Source organism: Eschscholzia californica, unplaced genomic scaffold (assembly GCF_041429995.1).
Source record: "Eschscholzia californica isolate CP2 unplaced genomic scaffold, dmEscCali1.0.p SCAF_260, whole genome shotgun sequence".
NCBI classification, from domain to species: Eukaryota; Viridiplantae; Streptophyta; class Magnoliopsida; order Ranunculales; family Papaveraceae; genus Eschscholzia; species Eschscholzia californica.
In genome coordinates, this window is record NW_028238377.1 from 2,501 (window position 1) to 12,500 (window position 10,000).

At 36.7% G+C, this 10,000-nt stretch overlaps 4 non-coding genes across 4 annotated transcripts; 3 read left to right on the plus strand and 1 right to left on the minus strand.

Moving 5' to 3' along the window:
* Positions 1-623: 623 nt before the first annotated feature.
* On the plus strand, positions 624-710 carry TRNAS-GGA (transfer RNA serine (anticodon GGA)). The gene has a single exon. It is a non-coding gene; the product is annotated as a tRNA-Ser (tRNA).
* Positions 711-1,942: 1,232 nt separating this feature from the next.
* On the minus strand, positions 1,943-2,015 carry TRNAT-UGU (transfer RNA threonine (anticodon UGU)). The gene has a single exon. It is a non-coding gene; the product is annotated as a tRNA-Thr (tRNA).
* Positions 2,016-3,511: 1,496 nt separating this feature from the next.
* Positions 3,512-3,584, plus strand: TRNAF-GAA (transfer RNA phenylalanine (anticodon GAA)). The gene has a single exon. It is a non-coding gene; the product is annotated as a tRNA-Phe (tRNA).
* A 13-nt stretch (positions 3,585-3,597) lies between these two features.
* TRNAF-GAA (transfer RNA phenylalanine (anticodon GAA)) lies at positions 3,598-3,671 on the plus strand. Its single transcript has one exon. It is a non-coding gene; the product is annotated as a tRNA-Phe (tRNA).
* Positions 3,672-10,000: the final 6,329 nt, after the last annotated feature.

Here is a 10,000-nt window from a genome sequence, read left to right on the forward strand (position 1 = left end):
GGACCTTCCGCTCAAATTGTTTCTTTTTGACAGGGATATATAGGAAATATTTGAATCCGATTGGATTTCAGCCAAATGTAGTAGTATACCAATAAGCGGAACGATTACTATTTAATCGAAGTTGAAGAATCAAGGAATTTTTCCTACAGATTATGATAACTCGAGAAGTTTTGATTGGATTATGATCCAAAGAGGAAAAAGAATCGAATGATCATTCTATGATCAAAATCCCATTTATTTTGTGTGCATAGCGTGTATACACCACACAAAATAAATATAAAAATCCATGGGATGATTCAAGAATTTGTAATAGATCTATGGGATAAGTAGTTGTTGTTGAGAAATCAGAAACTGGAAAGGGATTTTTGAATTCCTATCGAACCATAGTCTAATAAGATGGTCTAAATGGAACTCTAACTATAGTATAAAATATATCGATTCGTTCCAATTCATTGGTTTAATCCGGTATAAATATCAGAAAAAGATCTTTCGTTGATAAAAAAAGTTTTCTATTTTTATATTTAGAATTGTTATAATCGATTGGTCATACCTATACTGCAATCATATGAATGACTCGCTATTCACTCGCTTTCTGGGTCATAATCATAAGATTTTGTATTGTAGGAGAGATGGCCGAGTGGTTCAAGGCGTAGCATTGGAACTGCTATGTAGGCTTTTGTTTACCGAGGGTTCGAATCCCTCTCTTTCCGTACCTTCACCTAATTCACGAACGTTATTGACCGCAATGGATCAAATAACAATGAATACCATTATTCCAACAGGTAGACCTTTCTTTGATATAGATTCTCTATTCTTAATTGCTGTGGTACGAAAAATACTGGAAAGAGTAGCCGACCCATTTATGATACATGAATGGGAAAAAATCCCGATCAAACCCCTTAGCTTAGGTCGATTTACTTCGGCGAAAAGGGGGGTCAAAATTCAAAATTATCTTAATCCTTGCTGTTTTAGTTAGGTTCAAGTCTGGCGGGAATAATATTCTACGACTAGCAACTCATTTATTTGCAAACCGACCCACTGACTATCTATTATTTGATTGACTAATCCTTTATATTGGGATGAGTGAAGAGTCAAATGTTTTGGTAATTCCTCATGGGGAGAGGAATCAAGATAATTTTGAATCAGAGCTCTTGATTTTTGTTCATCCCTCGTCGTAATAATATCTCGGGGTTTACAGCGATAACTTGGTATATCTACTATATGACCATTAACTAAAATATGTCTATGGTTAACTAATTGCCGGGCTCCAGGAATGGTCGAAGCCATACCCAATCGAAAAAGTATGTTATCTAAACGCATTTCAAGTAATTGTAGTAAAACCTGACCCGTTGACCCTTTAGCTTTTCCAGCGATACGAACGTATTTAAGTAATTGTCGCTCTGTCAGACCATAATGAAAACGCAATTTTTGTTTTTCTTCTAGACGAATACGATATTGAGATCTTTTCCCAGAACGCGATTGATTTCTAAGATCATTTCCGGGTTTAGGCCTTTTACTAGTTAGTCCCGGTAAAGCCCCCAGACGGCGTATTTTTTTGAAACGAGGCCCTCGGTAACGAGACATAAAGACTCCTTATTTTATTGAAATTTCAATTTACAGAATAAACCTAAATTAAGACTGAACTAAACGAAAACGATAAACGAAACAAAATCTACTGAAGTATTGTACTACAAAGACGAATGAGACGAATTCTATCAATATTCAGACTCTTTTGTATATATAGCAAGGTAAGGATACTTTTCTTGATTTGTTCTGTAGAGGTCTAACTGCTCAAATCCGTTTTTTATTCATAGTTGGAAGTTCTTACGACATAATGGATCAGTGACTTTTTGAGAAAAGGAAAGAAGTCTTTTGAATATTCCTTGAGTTCAAGGAGACATTATCAATCATGTAAAAGTCTAAAATCGAACAAAGATAGAAAAGCCGGCTATCGGAATCGAACCGATGACCATCGCATTACAAATGCGATGCTCTAACCTCTGAGCTAAGCGGGCTCACATAACAGAAACTGTGTTGTGCATAGGAATTCAGTAAACTACTTGGCTTGGATCTTAGCTGTTAGTGTTAGCTATTCATAATGAATATTATATTATTATATAACATTAACATAAGAATTAATATAACGATAAATAGAATGATATATGATATCCAATTTTTTTTTTAATTAAAAAAAAATGAATCGAACGTTCGAGTATTTCAAATCGCGCGGGAAAAATGAGAGGAAGAGAGGCATATATATGTGGTATATATCCATCCATATTGAATTGCGGATACATCAATGATAGAATCATTTCTGATTAGACCAAATACTGATCCTCCAACAGATATGAAAGAAGGTAGATAAGAAATCAATCAAATAGGAGTCAAAAGAGACACTGTTTCGATATAGAATCCGTATCTAATTCTAATGAATTCAACAGTTCCAGCATAAATGAAAGAAAGAAGGGGATGGCATCCCAATGAGATCCTAGTCTCAAAAGAAAAAAGGGGATATGGCGAAATTGGTAGACGCTACGGACTTGATTGGATTGAGCCTTGGTATGGAAACCTACTAAGTGATAACTTTCAAATTCAGAGAAACCCTGGAATTAAAAATGGGCAATCCTGAGCCAAATCCTGTTTTCAGAAAACAAAGAAGGTTTCTGAAAGTGAGAATAAAAAAAGGATAGGTGCAGAGACTCAATGGAAGCTGTTCTAATGAATGGAGTTGACTGCGTTGCGTTGGTAGAGGAATCCTTCTATTAAAACTCCAGAAAGAATGAAGGATGGACCTATATACATACGTATACGTACTGAAATATCAAATGATTAATGACGCCCCGAGCCCGAATCTATGTTTTTTTATATGAAATATATGAAAAATGGAAGGATTCTTGTGAATCGATTCCAAGTTGAAGGAAGAGTCGAATATTCAGTGATCAAATCATTCACTCCATAGTCTGATAGATCTTTTGACGAACTGATTAATCGGACGAGAATAAAGATAGAGTCCCATTCTACATGTCAATATCAATACCGACAACAATGAAATTTATAGTAAGAGGAAAATCCGTCGACTTTAGAAATCGTGAGGGTTCAAGTCCCTCTATCCCCAAAGGCCCCTTTTACTCCCTAAGTCTTTATTTAGATTTATACTCTTTTTTTTTACTCAGCGCTTCAAAATTCGCTATGCTTCTCATTCACTCTACTCTTTCACAAATGGATCGGAGAAGAAATGCTTCTCTCTTCTCTTATCACAAGTCTTGTGAAATATACGATATACGTACAAAATAACATCTATGAGCAAGGAATCCCATATGAATCATTCACAGCCCATATAATTATTATTATTCTTAATTCAACTTACAAAGTCTTCTTTTTGAAGATTCCAGACAGGGCTGGGGTAAGACTTTGTAATGCTTTTTTATTCTCGTGAATTGAGATCTTGAATTGACATAGACCCAAGCTCTCTAGTATAATATAATAGGATGGGGGTGATGCCTCGAGAAGGGTCGGGATAGCTCAGCTGGTAGAGCAGAGGACTGAAAATCCTCGTGTCACCAGTTCAAACCTGGTTCCTGACATGTGGTTAATATAATACGGGATAGCTCAGCTGGTAGAGCAGAGGACTGAAAATCCTCGTGTCACCAGTTCAAATCTGGTTCCTGATATGTGGTTAATATAATAATAGCTACTCATACAAATTCGATACGGATCAGTATACATATTGGTTAATAATCTAGATCATGATACATACTTCTCCATCCGGGAGTCTAGAGATAGACGCCTACCCTATATATTTAATATTTACAATATTTTTATTATTGTAGATGGGTAAAGAAAAGAATTAGATTATGTTTCCTCTTCTTTTTTCTTTGTTTATATGGTGCATTCAAAATGTTACTACTTTATACATATCTGAAAAATTAAGTTAGTTACTTGAAAAACCAAAAAGTAAAGTAGAGTCTCGAGGAGTGGAAAGATCGGAATAGACAATATTCATTTCAGATACAGTACAAATAGAATCCCATCCCCTTCATTTCTTTGTTTTTTCTTTCATATTCCACCCCCCCCCGGGTGACGCCCCTCTAAGCGATGTGCGCGGTACAAAGTTCATGGTGCAGAACTCGTTTTGTTATCTTATTAGCCCGGCTCATCTGAAATTCATATCTTCCAAATTTGGGAATCTCAATGAAGCCCTAATTTTTTTTAGCCCGAGCCCATCCATAATATGAATGAGAGTCCAATTACTCTGGTTGGTCTAGACCAGAATGTAAAAATATTCCGCGAATATCTCGCGGCGTAGAAGTGAAGTTCGTTTCTTATCATTCATTCAATGAGCATCTTGTATTTCATAGAAATTAGGGGCAATATAATCCTTACGTAAGGGCCATCCTATCCAACTTTCGGGCATCAAAATACGTTTCAGGCGTGGATGATTATCATAAGAGATTCCCAACATATCATAAGATTCCCGTTCTTGAAAATCCGCACTTTTCCAAATCCAAAAAACCGAAGGAATTCTAGGATTTATCCTTGGGGAAAATACTTTTATGCATACCTCCTCCGGTTGATCCACACCATACTGTATTCTCGTAAAATGATACACACTCGCTAACAGTCCACCTGGTGCTACATCATAGGCACACTGGGAGCGTAGATAATTGTAACCATATACATATGAAATGACAGCAATGGAGTGCCAATCCTCGGGCTTTATTTGTAAAGTTTCGATTCCTTGGTAATCGAAGCCCAAAGATCTATGAACTAGCCCATGCTTGACTAGCCAAACAGACAAACGACCCTGCATCTTTTTAATCTCTCCCGGATTTTCATTTGTATAAGTATTTCACATTTACGATAAAATTTTTGAAAATTGACCACCATTTGTAATTCTGCACAAATGAAAAGCAGCCTGGCTAATTCACTAATTCGTGGGGGGATACTGAACTTTTGTATTTGAAAAATGTTTCAGAAGGTATCTCTGAAGTAGGTCGCGATTGATAGAGTAATCCTTGATCATAATTTCCAGTATGCATACTGCGTCCAACATGAAACTTGTGATTGGTAGTAAAACATCGATTCTCCTGTTGAGACCCAACTCGATCTTCATAGATCTCTCGAGCTACCTTCTTACGAAGTTTTGTTATAGCATCGATAACTGCCTCCGGTTTAGGCGGACAACCCGGCAAATAAACATCCACAGGAATTAGCTTATCGACTCCCCGAACAGTACTATAAGAATCAGTACTGAACATCCCTCCTGTAATAGTACAGGCTCCCATAGCAATGACATATTTTGGTTCAGGCATTTGCTCATATAATCTCACCAACGAAGGAGCCATTTTCATTGTTACTGTGCCGGCTGTTAAAATTAAGTCCGCTTGCCTAGGACTTGATCTTGGTACCAGGCCATAACGATCAAAGTCGAAGCGCGAGCCTATTAATGAAGCAAATTCAATAAAGCAACAACTGGTACCATAGAGAAGCGGCCATAAACTGGAAAGTCTTGACCAATTTGAAAGATCATTTGATGTAGTTGAAATAACTGAATTTTGGGTTGTTCGATCAAGTACCGGAAACTCAATGGAATTCATAACTGTCTCAATGTAATTTTTTTCTTCTTTTTTCTTTTTATTGTCTGAATATTCAGGAGCTAAGACCATTCCAATGCTCCTTTTCGCCATGCATAAACTGAACCAACAATTGGGATAAGCACGAAAATGAAAGCTTCTATAAATACAGATACACCCAATACATCGAAACTCATCGCCCATGGATAAAGAAAAACCGTTTCAACATCAAAAACAACAAAAACTAGAGCAAACATATAATAACGAATTCGGAATTGTAACCAAGCGTCGCCCATTGGTTCTATACCCGATTCATAACTAGAAAGTTTCTCTGGCCCTTCGCTAATCGGGGCCAAAACTCCGGAAATTAGAAATGCCAAAATAGGAATAAGACTTGATATTATTAGAAATGCCCAGAAAATATCATATTCGTGAAGCAGAAACATAGATGCACTCCTATGAATGTGGAAAATATACCGTATTAGTCAATTCGAATCGGAATTGTGAATTCATCTATAACTCTTTAGCCGAAATACCAATGAATTTTGATTGAACCACCCAGTTTTTTTGCTGTAGGTCGTGTCTTGTTTCAAGATTCATCGAGTGGAATCCTATTTCCATTTACTTCAATTCTATTTCGATATGGTATAGACATATCATGTTCTTATACAAAAAAATTTTCTCGTTTTTATCTCGTTTCAGATTCTCTCTAAAAAAAGCTAAAAAAGGAATTCAAAATTTTATTTTTAATTAGTTATTTAGAATTTTATAGAATTCTGTATAGACTTTTTCTTAAGATTTAAGTTAAGATATTGATATTATTAATAAAAATAATAATAATAATGAATTCTATACATATGTTATCTATTTTATGAATATTCATATAAGAGAATCAAATGGTATTGTATTGGTATATGCTTTTCATTAAGATCCAGTTAGAGGATTATTGCTTCTATTGATTAAATACGGAAATAGAATGCATTGACCTATTTGATTCTCTCCCCTTGTTCTCGACTTAATGGATTTGATTCAATGCATTGAATTGCGAGAAACCCTTAACATATCATATAACAATTCATAAGTTTCTATCCCCAAATTACAGGCTTTGAGCCTCTACTGCCTCGACCTGCACCTACCCAAAAAACAAAAAAATCGGATTATGAAATTAGAGCTCGAAGTCTTGAAAGAATCATTCCAAACCCCGATCTTTAGTACTTGAAATGGGTCCGAAATGAATGGAAATCCTTGTTAATTTAAAATGTAATCAGAACTAGTGAAAGTAAGACCAACCACTGGGTTAGGTTTCATGTCAATAAAAAGATTGATTTTGAAACAACCCTACACAATGGAGCGTATCACAATGATAGAGTCAGCCGAATCATAAATGATCTACGGAAGAAACTTCGAATGGAATCCCGCATTATCAAACGATTCGACAGCCCAAATCCCCCAATAACTCATGGAAATAGACAGAGGTGCAAACACTAATAGATTTAGGACCCATTCAGTATCTCTAAAACAATGAGTTGGGCTGTTCTTCCGCAAAAAAAGCGATGAGTCGGGGGCTTCTTAACTCGTACAAGTTCAAACGGACCCCCAATCTTCTTGCATAAAGTCAGCATTGGTAGAATTGGAATGGTGGGCAATTGGGTTGGGGTATATTGGGATACAAAAAAAATAAATATTTTACCGAAAGATAAGACTACTTGATTTGTGTTTAAGATAAGATTACTTGATTTGTGTTTTGCTAGGCCGGTTATACGAAGATGAACCCATTTGACAATGTTTACAATGAAACTTTCCAAGGAGTTTCGTTTTTCAAACTCTGGCTCTTCCACAAATACAAGAAAAATAATATGTCGGTCCTGGATCCGTGCGACTTACTATCAGATTGGATTTAGTTTGGGTTGGAGTTTTTAGCCGGGCTCGGGTCATCATTTTGACTTCAAAAATTCACTTTGGATTAGGTATACCAAAACCAAAGAAAAGGAATATCACTAACTCTTTGATCGTGGATAGAAAAACATGAAAAATTCATATGTAATTCACCCACCAAGATTGAAGAATGGGTTTGTTTATCCGAGATCTAAAAAATACCGATTGGGTCCATTGAAATGCATTTTTGTTTTCAGTTTCATGCTCGCTCGCGGGGATCATTCAGAGCATGCAAGAATTATTCTATTTCGATGGACCAACCGGCCGTCCGACTACAGCTACAACCAACAAGCAAGAATGAGGAAATTAAAACTATACAAAACAAATTTTTTGTTAATTTTAAATTCATTAAAAATCAAATCAATTAGGGCTATACGGACTCGAACCGTAGACCTTCTCGGTAAAACAGATCAAACTTATTATTATCGAAATGATTCAAACTGTTTCAAAGACCCAACATGCACTTTTTTTGCATTGGGCTCTTTCATCACCTGATATAAATATCAGATAGTCCGCCATACTTTTTCTTCACAGAAAGATAACGAGATGGCTCCACGTGCTCTAATTCATTATTTTGATTCTGATCCAGAAGCAATACCAAAGTGTTTCAAAGAAGAGTTGCCTTGACGTAGGTCTGCCTCCGGCCTAGATCAACCTAAGTTAAATGAAGTCTCTATCGCTCTGCTCAAAGAGTCAAATATGAAACTTCATACACCTTAAAGTTCATAGTACGAAAAGATATTTGTTTGAGGTCCTTATACTCATTATGCCTAGCATTGAATGCACTGGGTATTCACCTTATCAATTATCAAATCAACGATGGGTTCTATTTGGAGCCTAAATTGGCATCCAAAGGGGACCGAACCAAATATTTGTCAGGCTATTGTTCTCTTGTTCCCTGGAATATGTGGAGTAAGACATCGATTTCTCAATAAGATCAATTCTGTTGATTGCATGATGGACTCCCCTGAAAAAACATTGGCGCGCGTGTAAACGAGGTGCTCTACCTAACTGAGCTATAGCCCTTGTGCTTGTGATAGATAGTTTATCATGTAAATAATTTCTTGTCAAGATGAATCTTCTATGATCCGACATGAGAGCTTCTGGTCTGTTTCCTGCCAAGAATTGGTATTGCTTAGAAATAAGATTCCATCTATAATCCATCGATATGATGGGTCCCTTTTCTTTCTCTTTGTGATGATAAATGACCTACTTAACCCAGTGGTTAGAGTATTGCTTTCATACGGCGGGAGTCATTGGTTCAAATCCAATAGTAGGTAGGACTTATTAGATACCGGAGTCACTGGTATCTAATAAGTTTTTATATACACCCTCTTTTTTTTTCTTTTCTACCCCCCTTACTAGTAGTCTAGTAAATTTATTTTTATTTTTTTCTTACATCAGAATTCCATTACACTTGATTGGATTCAATCGGCAGAACTCAAATATGGTGTATAAACAGAACTTATTTTTTGGGCGCACCAACTAGTTAGGAAATTACATTGATAGCCTCTACGCGCGTCCTGGCTCGTCTGACAGCTAAATTTGCTTCAATTGTTTGTCTCTTTCCTTCAGCTCGACTCAAGTTAGCTTTCGCTATTTCAAGAGTTCGCTGAGCTTCTTGCGGATCAATGTCACTACCCTTCTCCGCATCATTTACTAAAATGGTGATCTCATTATTGCCTATTCTAGCAAAACCGCCCATCAGAGCTATTTTTAACCATTGGTCGTTAAGACGTAGTCTCAAAATACCTATATCTACAGCCGTAGCAATAGGGGCGTGATTTGGTAATACACCAATTTGGCCACTATTAGTAGATAAAATGATTTCTTTCACTTCTGAATCCCAAACAATTCGATTAGGGGTTAGTACACAAAGATTTAAGATCATTTCTTCAATTTGCTCTCCTCTTCTAAGTTCATAGCCTTCGCGGTAGCTTCATCGATGTTACCTACCAAATAAAAGGCCTGCTCAGGAAGACCATCTAATTCTCCGGAAAGGATCAGTTGAAACCCCCTAATTGTTTCTGCTAGACCAACATATTTCCCTGGAGAACCGGTAAATACTTCTGCTACGAAGAAGGGTTGTGATAAGAAACGCTCAATTTTTCGTGCTCTTGCTACGGTTAAACGATCCTCTTCGGATAATTCGTCCAACCCAAGGATAGCTATAATATCCTGAAGTTCTTTGTAACGTTGTGAAGTTTGCTTAACTCTTTGCGCAATTTCATAATGTTCCTCACCAACGATCCGAGGTTGGAGCATAGTTGACGTTGAATCTAAAGGATCTACTGCTGGATAGATACCTTTGGCAGCGAGTCCTCTTGATAGTACGGTAGTAGCATCTAAATGTGCAAATGTCGTAGCGGGGGCAGGGTCAGTCAAATCGTCCGCAGGTACATAAACTGCTTGAATAGAAGTTATGGATCCCTCTTTGGTAGAAGTAATTCTTTCTTGCAAAGAACCCATTTCTGTACTAAGGGTAGGTTGAT